This window comes from Coregonus clupeaformis, chromosome 8 (genome assembly GCF_020615455.1).
Source record: "Coregonus clupeaformis isolate EN_2021a chromosome 8, ASM2061545v1, whole genome shotgun sequence".
Lineage (NCBI taxonomy): Eukaryota > Metazoa > Chordata > Actinopteri > Salmoniformes > Salmonidae > Coregonus > Coregonus clupeaformis.
In genome coordinates this window covers 59,543,272-59,556,426 of record NC_059199.1, presented here as the reverse complement: position 1 = coordinate 59,556,426, position 13,155 = coordinate 59,543,272, and the positions used below count along the sequence as shown (strand labels likewise).

General features: G+C 50.4%; 1 protein-coding gene across 2 annotated transcripts in view; it reads right to left on the bottom strand.

The window, feature by feature from the left end:
- LOC121572236 (gamma-aminobutyric acid type B receptor subunit 1-like) overlaps positions 1-13,155 on the bottom strand; it is a 94,800-nt gene that overhangs the window by 12,499 nt on the left and 69,146 nt on the right. The window lies entirely within an intron of this gene.

The following is a 13,155-nucleotide window of genomic DNA, read 5'->3' as shown; positions in this document are numbered from 1 at the left end:
TCGCTTCCGGACAAGCTAAACACCTTCTTCGCCCGCTTTGAGGATAACACAGTGCCACCGACGGGGCCCGCTACCAAGGACAGTGGGCTCTCCTTCTCCGTGGCCGACTTGAGTCAGACATTTAAGCGTGTTAACCCTCGCAAGGCTGCCGGCCCAGACGGCATCCCTAGCCACGTCCTCAGAGCATGCGCAGACCAGCTGGCTGGAGTGTTACAGACATATTCAATCTCTCCCTATCCCAGTCTGCTGTCCCCACTTGCTTCAAGATGTCCACCATCATTCCTGTATCCAAGAACGCAAAGGTAACTGAACTAAATGACTATCGCCCCGTAGCACTCACGTCTGTCATCATGAAGTGCTTTGAGAGGCTAGTTAAGGATCATATCATCTCTACCTTACCTGACACCCTAGACCCACTTCAATTTGCTTATTGCCCCAATAGATCCACAGACGATGCAATCGCCACTGCACACTGCCCTATCCCATCTGGACAAGAGGAATACCTAAGTAAGAATGCTGATCATTGACTATAGCTCAGCATTCAACACCATAGTACACTCCAAGCTCATCATTAAGCTCGGGGCCCTGGGTCTGAACCCTGCCCTGTGCAACTGGGTCCTGGAATTCCTGACGGGCCGCCCCCAGGTGGTGAAGGTAGGAAACAACACCTCCAGTGTTTGCAGACGACACAACAGTAGTAGGCTTGATTACCAACAATGAAGAGACAGCCTATAGGGAGGAGGTGAGGGCTCTGAGAGTGTGGTGCCAGGAAAATAATATTTCATTCAACATCAATAAAACAAAGGAGCTGATAGTGGACTTCAGGAAACAGCAGAGGGAGCACGCCCCTATCCACATTGACGGACCGCAGTGGAGAAGGTGGAAAGCTTAAAGTTCCTCGGCATACACATCACTGACGATCTGAAATGGTCCACCCACACAGACAGTGTGGTGAAGAAGGCGCCACAGCACCTCTTGAACCTCAGGAGGCTGAAGAAATTTGGCTTGGCACCTAAAACCCTCACAAACCTTTACAGATGCACAATTGAGAGCATCCTGTCGGGCTGTATCACCGCCTGGTACGGCAACTGCACCGCCCGCAACCGCAGGGCTCTCCAGAGGGTGGTGCGGTCTGCCCAACGCATCACCTGGGTCAAACTACCCGCCCTCCAGGACACCTACAGCACCCGATGTCACAGGAAGGCCAAAAAGATCATCAAGGACATCAACCACCCGAGCCACTGCCTGTTCACCCCGCTATCATCCAGAAGGCGAGGTCAGTACAGGTGAGATCAAAGCTGGGACCGAGAGACTGAAAAACAGCTTCTATTTCAAGGCCATCAGACTGTTAAATAGCCATCACTAGCAACCTAGAGGCTGCTGCTGCCTATTGAAATCACTGGACACTTTAATAATGGAACACTAGTCACTTTAATAATGTTTACATATTTTTGCTTTACTTTTTTTTTAGTATTTTAGTCTATGCAACTCTGACGTTGCTCGTCCTAATATTTACACATTTCTTAATTCCATTATTTTACTTTTAGATTGTGTGTATTGTGTGTATTGTTGAATTGTTAGATATTACTGCACTGTTGGAGCTAGAAACACAAGCATTTCGCTACACCCGCAATAACATCTGCCAAACATTTGTATGTGACCAATAACATTTGATTTGATTTGATTTGAGTGTGTGCGCGCATGTGTGTATGCAGCATCCCTTGAGGATGGTTGCATTTGGAACCTGCGATTACGGCCGGATCACAGTATCACCTCCTAATTACACCATCCCACCACACCCTCGGTCAGCGCACACACACACACACACACACACACACACACACACACACTCACACACCCGTCCCATTCCTTGGCACCAGAGGGCAGGTAAGATCACTGGACATGACTCCAACACTGGGGGTTTATGTGTTACATACTGTGTATGTCACACCCTGGCTCTGGGGACTCTATATGTTGAGCCAGGGTGTGTAGATTCTATGTGTTTGTGTTCTGTATTATAGATTCTAGTTGTTGATTTTCTATGTTGGCCAGAGTGGTTCTCAATCAGAGGCAACGAGTGTCAGCTGTTGCTGGTTGTCTCTGATTGGGAACCACATTTAGACAGGCTGTTTTCCCACAGTAGTTGTGGGATCTTGTTCCATGTTGGTTGTGTTAGACCTAGGACGTCACGTTATCGTTTATTGTTTTTGTTCGTGTTATCACTATTAATAAATAAGTATGTTTGCATTTCATGCTGCACCTTGGTCCTCCTCCTTCGGAGATCGTGACAGAAGATCCCACCACAACAGGACCAAGCAGCGTGTCCAGGAGCACACGCAGGAGGTAACTCTAGTGGATGTCCTCCTCGGTTGGGGGCAGATTACGGAGGAGGAGGCCGTCCGGTACCGGAGGGCTATGAAGGGGGAGACCCATGCAGGAGAGGAGAAGCGGCGCCAACCGGGCTGTGGTCGGACAGGCGAGAGGCACCCCCAATAATTTTTTAGGGGGGGGCACACTGCATGGACGACGGGGCTGCTGCAGGCAGCTACAGGTCGAGTTTGGGGATTAGGAGAGGAGGCCACCGGGTTTGGGGGGCCGGAAGGCAGGTTGTCGGAGCTTGGATGTAGAGCAGAGCCAACTCCCCGTACTCAGGCATGGCAGCGTGAGACTGGGCAGGTTCCGGGGTATGCGGAGCTGCATACTGTGCCACGAGTGGTCCGGCATAGTCCGGTACGTCCTGTGCGAGCACCCCGCAAGTGTCGTGCGAAGGTGGGCATGCAGCCAGGACGGAGTGTGTCGGCTCAGGGCTCGTGGCCTCCAGTGCCCCTCCTTGGTCCCGGATATCCTGCGCCAGTGTCACGTGCTGTTATGCCAGTACGTGTACACAGCCCTGTACGTCCTGTGCTGATGCCTCACACAGAGTGTGTGAAGGTAGGCATTCAGCCAGGACGGGTTGTGTCAGCTCTTCACTCCAGGCCTCCAATCCGTCTCCACAGCCCGGCCCGGCCTGTTCCTGCTCCTCGCACCAAGCCTACGGTGCGCGTCGCCAGCCCAGCCCGGCCTGTTCCTGCCCCTCGCACCAAGCCTACGTTGCGCGTCGCCAGCCCGGCCCCGCCTGTTCCTGCCCCTCGCACCAAGCCTATGGTGCGCGTCGCCAGCCCGGCCCGGCCTGTTCCTGCCCCTCGCACCAAGCCTACGGTGCGCGTCGCCAGCCCGGCCCGGCCTGTTCCTGCTCCCCGCACCAAGCCAATGGTGCGCGTTGCCGCCCGGCCCGGCCTGTTCCTGCTCCCCGCACCAAGCCTACGGTGCGCGTCGCCGCCCGGCCCGGCCTGTTCCTGCTCCCCGCACCAAGCCAATGGTGCGCGTTGCCAGCCCGGCCCGGCCTGTTCCTGCTCCCCACACCAAGCTAATGGTGCGCGTCGCCAGCCCGGCCCGGCCTGTTCCTGCCCCTCGCACCAAGCCTACGGTGCGCGTCGCCAGCCCGGCCCGGCCTGTTCCTGCTCCCCGCACCAAGCCAATGGTGCGCGTTGCCGGCCCGGCCCGGCCTGTTCCTGCTCCCCGCACCAAGCCTACGGTGCGCGTCGCCGGCCCGGCCCGGCCTGTTCCTGCTCCCCGCACCAAGCCAATGGTGCGCGTTGCCAGCCCGGCCCGGCCTGTTCCTGCTCCCCGCACCAAGCTAATGGTGCGCGTCGCCAGCCCGGCCCGGCCTGTTCCTGCCCCTCGCACCAAGCCTACGGTGTGCGTCGCCAGCCCGGCCCGGCCTGTTCCTGCTCCCCGCACCCAGCCTATGGTGCGCGTCGCCAGCCCGGCCCGGCCTGTTCCTGCTCCCCGCACCAAGCCAATGGTGCGCGTCGCCAGCCCGGCCCGGCCTGTTCCTGCTCCCCGCACCCAGCCTATGGTGCGCGTCGCCAGCCCGGCCCGGCCTGTTCCTGCTCCCCGCACCAAGCCAATGGTGCGCGTCGCCAGCCCGGCCCGGCCTGTTCCTGCTCCCCGCACCAAGCCAGGGGTGCGCATCGTCAGCCCGGTCCGGCCCGTTCCTGCTCCACGCACCAAGCCAATGGTGCGCGTCGCCAGCCCGGTCCGGAGCGTTCCTGCTCCACGCACCAAGCCAATGGTGCGCGTCGCCAGCCCGGCCCGGCCTGTTCCTGCTCCCCGCACCAAGCCAGGGGTGCGCATCGTCAGCCCGGTCCGGCCCGTTCCTGCTCCACGCACCAAGCCAATGGTGCGCGTCGCCAGCCCGGTCCGGAGCGTTCCTGCTCCACGCACCAAGCCAGGGGTGCGCATCGTCAGCCCGGTCCGGCCCGTTCCTGCTCCACGCACCAAGCCAGGGGTGCGCGTCGTCAGTCCGGCACAACCCGTGCCTGGGTCACCGGTGCCTGGTCAGGTACCGGTCAGCTGCTCCACACCGGAGCCTAAGCAATCCGCTCCTACGATGTCCAGTCCAGCTCCAGCCAGCGGGGGCAGACCGGACCAGGGGCGCTACGGGCGGATGGTTGGAGGGTGGTGGTCAAGCCCGGAGCCGGAACCGCCTCCGAGGAGGAATGCCCACCCAGCCCTCCCCTGTTTGGTTTATGTTTAGGCGCGGTCGCAGTCCGCGCCTTTGGGGGGGGGGTACTGTCACACCCTGGCTCTGGGGACTCTATATGTTGAGCCAGGGTGTGTAGGTTCTATGTGTTTGTGTTCTGTATTATAGATTCTAGTTGTTGATTTTCTATGTTGGCCAGAGTGGTTCTCAATCAGAGGCAACGAGTGTCAGCTGTTGCTGGTTGTCTCTGATTGGGAACCACATTTAGACAGGCTGTTTTCCCACAGTAGTTGTGGGATCTTGTTCCGTGTTGGTTGTGTTAGACCTAGGACGTCACGTTATCGTTTATTGTTTTTGTTCGTGTTATCACTATTAATAAATAAGTATGTTTGCATTTCACGCTGCACCTTGGTCCTCCTCCTTCGACGATCGTGACAGTGTACTAGGCTTGAATATTTTCCCAGTATTTTACAACATGTTCCATCTAGAGAATAAATCACTTTTCTCCCAGGTAACCCAGTATTTCCCGCCAAAACCTGAAGCGTCCTTAAAAAGCATTATAAAGCGTTTAAATATGCCCATGTCTGGATTTGATTAGAGCTTTGATTGAAAATTCAAGCCTGATGTTACCTGAGCCTGATAAACCATACGTTCATCCACCTCTGGCCTGCTGGCTCCCCTACCTCAGTCAAACTCGACCACGACTCCAACACCATCATTAAGTTTGCCTACGACACAACAGTGGTAGGCCTGATCACCGACAACGATGAGACAGCCTATAGGGAGGAGGTCAGAGATCTGGCCGTGTGGTGCCAGGACAACAACCTCTCCCTCAACGTGACCAAGACAAAGGAGATGATTGTGGACTACAGGAAAAAAAAGAGGACTGAGCACACCCCCATTCTCATCGACGGGGCTGTAGTGGAACAGGTTGAGAGCTTCAAGTTCCTTGGTGTCCACATCACCAACGAACTATCATGGTCCAAACACACCAAGACAGTCGTGAAGAGGGCACGACAAAGCCTATTCCCCCTCAGGAGACTAAAAAGATTTGGCATGGGTCCTCAGATCCTCAAAAAATTATACAGCTGCACCATCGAGAGCATCCTGACTGGTTGCATCACCGCCTGGTATGGCAACTGCTTGGCCTCCGACCGCAAGGCACTACAGAGGGTAGTGCGTACGGCCCAGTACATCACTGGGGCAAAGCTTCCTGCCATCCAGGACCTCTATACCAGGCGGTGTCAGAGGAAGGCCCTCAAAATTGTCAAAGACTCCAGCCACCCTAGTCATAGACTGTTCTCTCTGCTACCGCACGGCAAGCGGTACCGGAGTGCCAAGTCTAGGTCCAAAAGACTTCTCAACAGCTTCTACCCCCAAGCCATAAGACTCCTGAACAGCTAATCATGGCTACCCGGACTATTTGCACTGCCCCCCCACCCCATCCTTTTTACACTGCTGCTACTCTGTTAAGTATTTATGCATAGTCACTTTAACTCTACCCACATGTACATATTACCTCAACTACCTCAACTAGCCGGTGCCCCCGCACATTGACTCTGCAACGGTACCCCCCTGTATATATAGCCTCCCTACCAGGGACGGCTTGTTCAATAGGGCGATATGGGCGACGCACTGCCAAACGGGAAAAGGAAGGGATTTTTTTTCTAATCAATTATATCACGGCAACAGCAGTTATCAGTGTTCACGTCTGATCTGCCAGCCACTAAATGTCAAATCAGGCTAAAGTCGTGCTTCAAATGGCCCCGCCCGTTTTTTGGGCGATTTCAGTCAGGTTGAAAATCGCCCAGAAGTCTCTCATAGCCTGTCATGTAAAATCTATTTTTTTCACATTTCAAAGCTTTCAATACATTCTCTATGGGTGTCTGTGGGCATGCACTTACGCGCTTTCGTCATACGTGACGTAACGTTGAACGTAACTAAGACAATGGCGGCTAGCAGCGTCTATGTTGCGACCTGCAGTGTGGCGTTATTTTATGTTTTTAATTTGTAGACTTAGTTTACAAACATTCTGCAAACATTCTGCTTTGGACTGATCTTCGGTTTTGGACTGATCTTGTTGATTGTGTACATACCCGCTACGAACGGACTAAATAATGAAAACGCTGCTGGCAGCGGAATCCCAATACAGCTGGGAGACTTGGCTGGATGACAGAGTCCCGGACAGAGAGGTGGAGCCCGGCCGGCTTCACCCTGGTCAGAGCGGACCGCGATCCTGGTAAGAGAGCGACTCTGTACCCCGACATTGAACTGCTTTCTGTGTCATTGAACCTTACTATTGTTGATAAAACAAGTTTACTGGAGAACGGAGACCAAGTAGAGACTTTTGGACAAGGTGGATAATTGTATAATATAAGGCAGTTTATTCAGAGGTAAAGATATCTGGAATCGCGTGCACGGACCCGTTCGTCAAACTCGTAGGGAGTTTATCAGAAGAGCCCCTAAACATTGTGTGCTGACATTTTATACAATAAAATGAAGTAGGTTGAATCTAGTAGTTCTGATCTTCTGATTGGTCCTGATGAGTTGGGCGAGGTCACCTCCAGGCTAGTGTCACTGTTGCATTGGCTCTGAGTCGGGTTCTCTGTCTTCAGATGTTCAGCCTAAGAGAAGAGGATTTGTGTGTGTGTGTGTGTGTGTGTGTTTGTTATCAGTGTGTGTGTGTGTGTGTGTGTGTGTGTTTGTTATCAGTGATGATGTGTGTGTGTGTGTGTGTGTGTTTATCAGTGATGATGTGTGTGTGTGTGTGTGTGGGTGGGTGTGTGTGTGTGTGTCCTCAGGGCAAGAACTCGTGAGTTGGAAGAACTGAGAGACCTATGGCGTGGGTGTTATCCTTAGCCACCTGCTGACAAGGCTGACAAGATAGGACTCTTGTTCATTGTATTGAATACAAAGGCCCAACACAAAATGGGTCATGCACAAGATTTTAGTCAGACCAAGCTATAACATTATATATTTACTACGACAGTACATTCAACCAAAAGCTAATATAACAAAGGCATCAGAGATTATTTATAATCTGTCACAGAAACTGGAATCCATCTCCCCAGATCAGTCAATAAATGCTTCTGGTATTGACTTATATGCTGCCCCTGTCTTCATGTTGTTGCTGGACATATCTTTTTTAAAATGTGTGTAGGTCACCTAAATCATCAGAAAAATTGCCCCTCCTGATAATTTTTTCAGGAGCCGCCACTGCTCCCTACTGTCACTTTATTTTACTTCTGCTCTTTTTTTTCTCAACACTTTTTTTGTTGTTGTTTTATTTTTTAAAATAAATGCACTGTTGGTTAAGGGCTGTAAGTAAGCATTTCACTGTAATGTCTGCACCTGTTGTATTCGGCGCATGTGACCAATAACATTTGATTTGATTTGATTTGAACTGTTCGCTTCTCTGGCACCCCAATGGTGGAACAAGCTCCCTCACGACGCCAGGACAGCGGAGTCACTCACCACCTTCCGGAGACATTTGAAACCCCACCTCTTTAAGGAATACCTGGGATAGGATAAAGTAATCCTTCTCCCCCCTTACCCCAACCCCCCCAAAAAAAAAAAAACATTGTAAAGTGGTTATCCCACTGGCTATAAGGTGAATGCACCAATTTGTAAGTCGCTCTGGATAAGAGCGTCTGCTAAATGACGTAAATGTAAATATACATGTAAATTAAGCCCCCCCCAAAAACTAATGATTGTGCCGTTATCAAAAACATACTGTATATGATATAGGCTACTGCACATTACACACGACAGAAAAATATAAAAGTCCATAGATGTAGCTAGCTATATAAAAAACCATAGATGTAGCTAGCTATATAAAGCCCATAGATGTAGCTAGCTATATAAAAGCCCATAGATGTAGCTAGCTATATAAAGCCCATAGATGTAGCTAGCTATATAAAGCCCATAGATGTAGCTAGCTATATAAAAGCCCATAGATGTAGCTAGCTATATAAAGCCCATATATGTAGCTGGCTATATAAAGCCCATAGATGTAGCTAGCTATATAAAAGCCCATAGATGTAGCTAGCTATATAAAGCCCATAGATGTAGCTAGCTATATAAAGCCCATAGATGTAGCTAGCTATATAAAGCCCATAGATGTAGCTGGCTATATAAGCTAGATTCTGGTGGAGCACATGCATTACAAGTACAGGTTAGCGAATTTGACATTAATTTTGAAATATAATAGGGCCTATTTGTATAATTAGTATTCGGAAAGTCTTCAGACCCCTTCCCTTTTTCCACATTTTGTTACGTTACAGCCTTATTCTAAAATGGATTAAATAAAATTGTATAATATACCCCCTATTTTCAGGTCTCTCCAGAGGTGTTCGACCGGGCTCTGGCTGGGCCACTCCAGGACATTCAGATACTTGTCCCGAAGCCACTCCTGCGTTGTCTTGGCTGTGTGCTTAGGGTTGGTGTCCTGTTGGAAGGTGAGCCTTCGCCCCAGTCTGAGGTCCTGAGCGCTCTGGAGCAGGTTTTCATCAAGATTCTCTCTGTACTTTGCTCCATTTATCTTTCCCTCGATCCTGACTAGTCTCCCAGCCCCTGCCACTGAAAAACATCCCCACAGCATGATGCTGCCACCACCATGCTTCACCGTAGAGATGGTGCCAGGTTTACTCCAGATGTGACGCTTGGCATTCAGGACAAAGAGTTCAATCTTGGTTTCATCAGACCAGAGAATCTTGTTTTCTCATGGTCTGAGAGTCCTTTAGGTGCCTTTTGGCAAACTCCAAGCTGGCTGTCATGTGCATTTTACTGAGGAGTGGCTTCCGTCTGGCCACTCTATCATTAAGGCCTGATTGGTGGAGTTCTGAAGAGATGGTTGTCCTTCTGGAAGATTCTCCCATCTCCACAGAGGAACTCTGGAGCTCTGTCAGAGTGACCATCGGGTTCTTGGTCACCTCCCTGACCAAGGCCCTTCTCCCCTGATTGCTCAGTTTGGCCGGGTGGCCAGCTCTAGGAAGAGTCTTGGTGGTTCCAAACTTCTTCCATTTAAGAATGATGGAGGCCACTGTGTTCTTGGGAACAGTCAATGCTGAATAATTTTTTTGGTACCCTTGTCCAGATCTGTGCCTCGACACAATCCTGTTCGGAGCTCTACGGACAATTCCTTCAACCTCATGTCTTGGTTTTGTCACGGTCGTCGGGAACAGAGGACCAATGCGCAGCGTTATTTGCGAACATATTTATTAAATAAAGATCACACGAACAAAAACAACAAAACGATAACGTGACGTCCTTGGATCAAACACAACCTACTTGGAACAAGATCCCACAAACACTGTGGGAAAACTGGCTGCTTCAGTATGGTTCCTAATCAGAGACAACAAGCAACAGCTGATACACGTTGCCTCTGATTGAGAACCACACTGGCCAACATAGAAATACTACACTAGAATGGAAAACACATGAAAACTCACACCCTGGCTCAACATACTAGAGTCCCCAGAGCCAGGGCGTGACAGTACCCCCCCCCCCAAAGGCGCGGACTCCGACCGCGCCAACCAAACACCACAGGGGAGGGACCGGGCATGATCCCCACTCCCTCTCTAACCCCCCAAAGTACCCCTGGTCCGGTCTGGCCCTGCTGGCCGGAGCTGGACTGAACACTGGTGGAGCGGATTGCTCTAGCGCCGGCGTGGAGCAGCTGACCGGTACCGGACCAGGCACCGGTGGAACAGGCACGGGCTGTGCCGGACTGACGACGCACACCACTGGCTTGGTGTGGGGAGCAGGAACAGGCCGAGCCGGGCTGGCGACGTGCACCATAGGCTTGGTGCGGGGAGCAGGAGCGGGCCGGACCGGGCTGACGAAGCGCACCACTGACTTGGTGCAGAGAGCAGGAATGGACCGGGCCGGGCTGGCGACGCGCACCACTGACTTGGTGCGGGGAGCAGGAACAGGCCAGGCCGGGCTGGTGACGCGCACCATAGGCTTGGTGCGGGGAGCAGGAGCAGGCCGGGCCGGGCTGGCAACGCGCACCATAGGCTTGGTGCGGGGAGCAGGAACAGGCCGGGCCGGGCTGACGACGCGCACCACAGGCTCGATGCAAGGAACAGGAACAGGCCGGACCGTACTGGGGACACACACCACTGGCCCTACGCAGGGATCAGGAACGGGCCGGACCGGACTGGTAACACACCCCAGTACCTCTCGCCGTGCCTCTACACTTTCCCTCTCCTCTGTGACCAGTGGCCCCCTTAACCTGGCGGCCTCCTCTGCAAACCCGCTGGACCGCTCCATCGCGGCCTCCTGCTCCCCGTCGTCCACGGCGTGAGCCCCCCCCTAAAAAATGTCTGGGTGTTTCTCCTCCCCGTGGACCAAGCCTCCCTATCTCTCGCCAGACTCTTCCTCCACTGCTCCCAAGTCCAACCTCTCTGCTCTTCATTTGGCTTGACCCAGTCGAGACTCTTCCTCCACTGCTCCCAAGTCCACCCTCTCTGCTCTTCACTAGGCTTGACCCAGTCGAGGTTGCCACGGAGATCCGCTAGCGATTCCCCTGGCGATGGCTCCTGGACACGCTGCTTGGTCCAGTTTTGGTGGGATCTTCTGTCACGGTCGTCGGGAACAGAGGACCAAAGCGCAGCGTTATTTGCAAACATATGTATTAAATAAAGATCACACGAACAAAAACAACAACACGATAACGTGTTGTCCTTGGATCAAACACAACCTACTTGGAACAAGATCCCACAAACACTGTGGGAAAACTGGCTGCTTAAGTATGGTTCCCAATCAGAGACAACAAGCAACAGCTGATACACGTTGCCTCTGATTGAGAACCACACTGGCCAACATAGAAATACTACACTAGAATGGAAAACACATGAAAACTCACACCCTGGCTCAACATACTAGAGTCCCCAGAGCCAGGGCGTGACAGGTTTTTGCTCTGACATGCACTGTCAACTGTGGGACCTTATATAGACAGGTGTGTGCCTTTCCAAATCATGTTCAATCAATTGAATTTATCACAAGTGAACTCCAATCAAGTTGTAGAAACATCTCAAGGATGATCAATGGAAACAGGATGCACCTGAGCTCAATTTCGAGTCTCATAGCAATGGGTCTGAAATTTGCAAAAATTTCAAAAAACCTGTTTTCACTTTGTCATTATGGGGTATTGTGTGTATTGTGTGTAGATTGATGACGTAACAAAATGTGGAAAACGTCAAGGGGTTTAAAAACATTCCGAATGCACTGTATAACAGGGTATATAACAGGGTATATAACAGTATATAACAGTATATAACAGGGTATATAACAGGGTGTATAACAGAGTTTATAACAGGGTATATAACAGGGTGTATAACAGTATATAACAGGGTATATAACAGGGTATATAACAGGGTGTATAACAGTATATAACAGGGTATATAACAGGGTGTATAACAGTATATAACAGGATATATAACAGGGTGTATAACAGTATATAACAGGGTGTATAACAGGGTATATAACAGGGTATATAACAGGGTGTATAACAGTATATAACAGGGTGTATAACAGGGTATATAACAGGGTGTATAACAGTATATAACAGGGTGTATAACAGGGTATATAACAGAGTGTATAAAAGGCTATATAACAGAGTATATAACAGGGTATATAACAGGGTATATAACAGGGTGTATAACAGTATATAACAGAGTGTATAAAAGGCTATATAACAGAGTATATAACAGGGTATATAACAGGGTGTATAACAGGGTATATAACAGGGTGTATAACAGGCTATATATACCCCAATGGTGGAACAAGCTCCCTCACGACGCCAGGACAGCGGAGTCACTCACCACCTTCCGGAGACATTTGAAACCCCACCTCTTTAAGGAATACCTGGGATAGGATAAAGTAATCCTTCTACCCCCCCGCCCCCCCTAAAAAAAAAAAAAAAAAAATTGTAAAGTGGTTATCCCACTGGCTATAGGGTGAATGCACCAACTTGTAAGTCGCTCTGGATAAGAGCGTCTGCTAAATGACATAAATGTAAATGTAATATAACAGAGTATATAACAGGGTATATAACAGGGTGTATAACAGGGTATATAACAGGGTGTATAACAGTATATAACAGGGTGTATAACAGGGTATATAACAGAGTGTATAAAAGGCTATATAACAGAGTATATAACAGGGTGTATAACAGGGTATATAACAGGGTATATAACAGAGTGTATAAAAGGCTATATAACAGAGTATATAACAGGGTATATAACAGGGTGTATAACAGGGTATATAACAGGGTGTATAACAGTATATAACAGGGTATATAACAGGGTGTATAACAGTATATAACAGGGTATATAACAGGGTGTATAACAGGGTATATAACAGGGTGTATAACAGGGTATATAACAGGGTGTATAACAGTATATAACAGGGTGTATAACAGGGTATATAACAGGGTATATAACAGAGTGTATAAAAGGCTATATAACAGAGTATATAACAGGGTATATAACAGGGTATTCTGCCTGAGAGCTTTAGTGTTACACCACTATGACATGTGATAACAAGCGGCTGATGTTTTTTAGCAAATGTCCATTTGTGTTATGGCACCGCTCTTCCGTTTGTGGTTGATTTGTTTCTAACCCCGG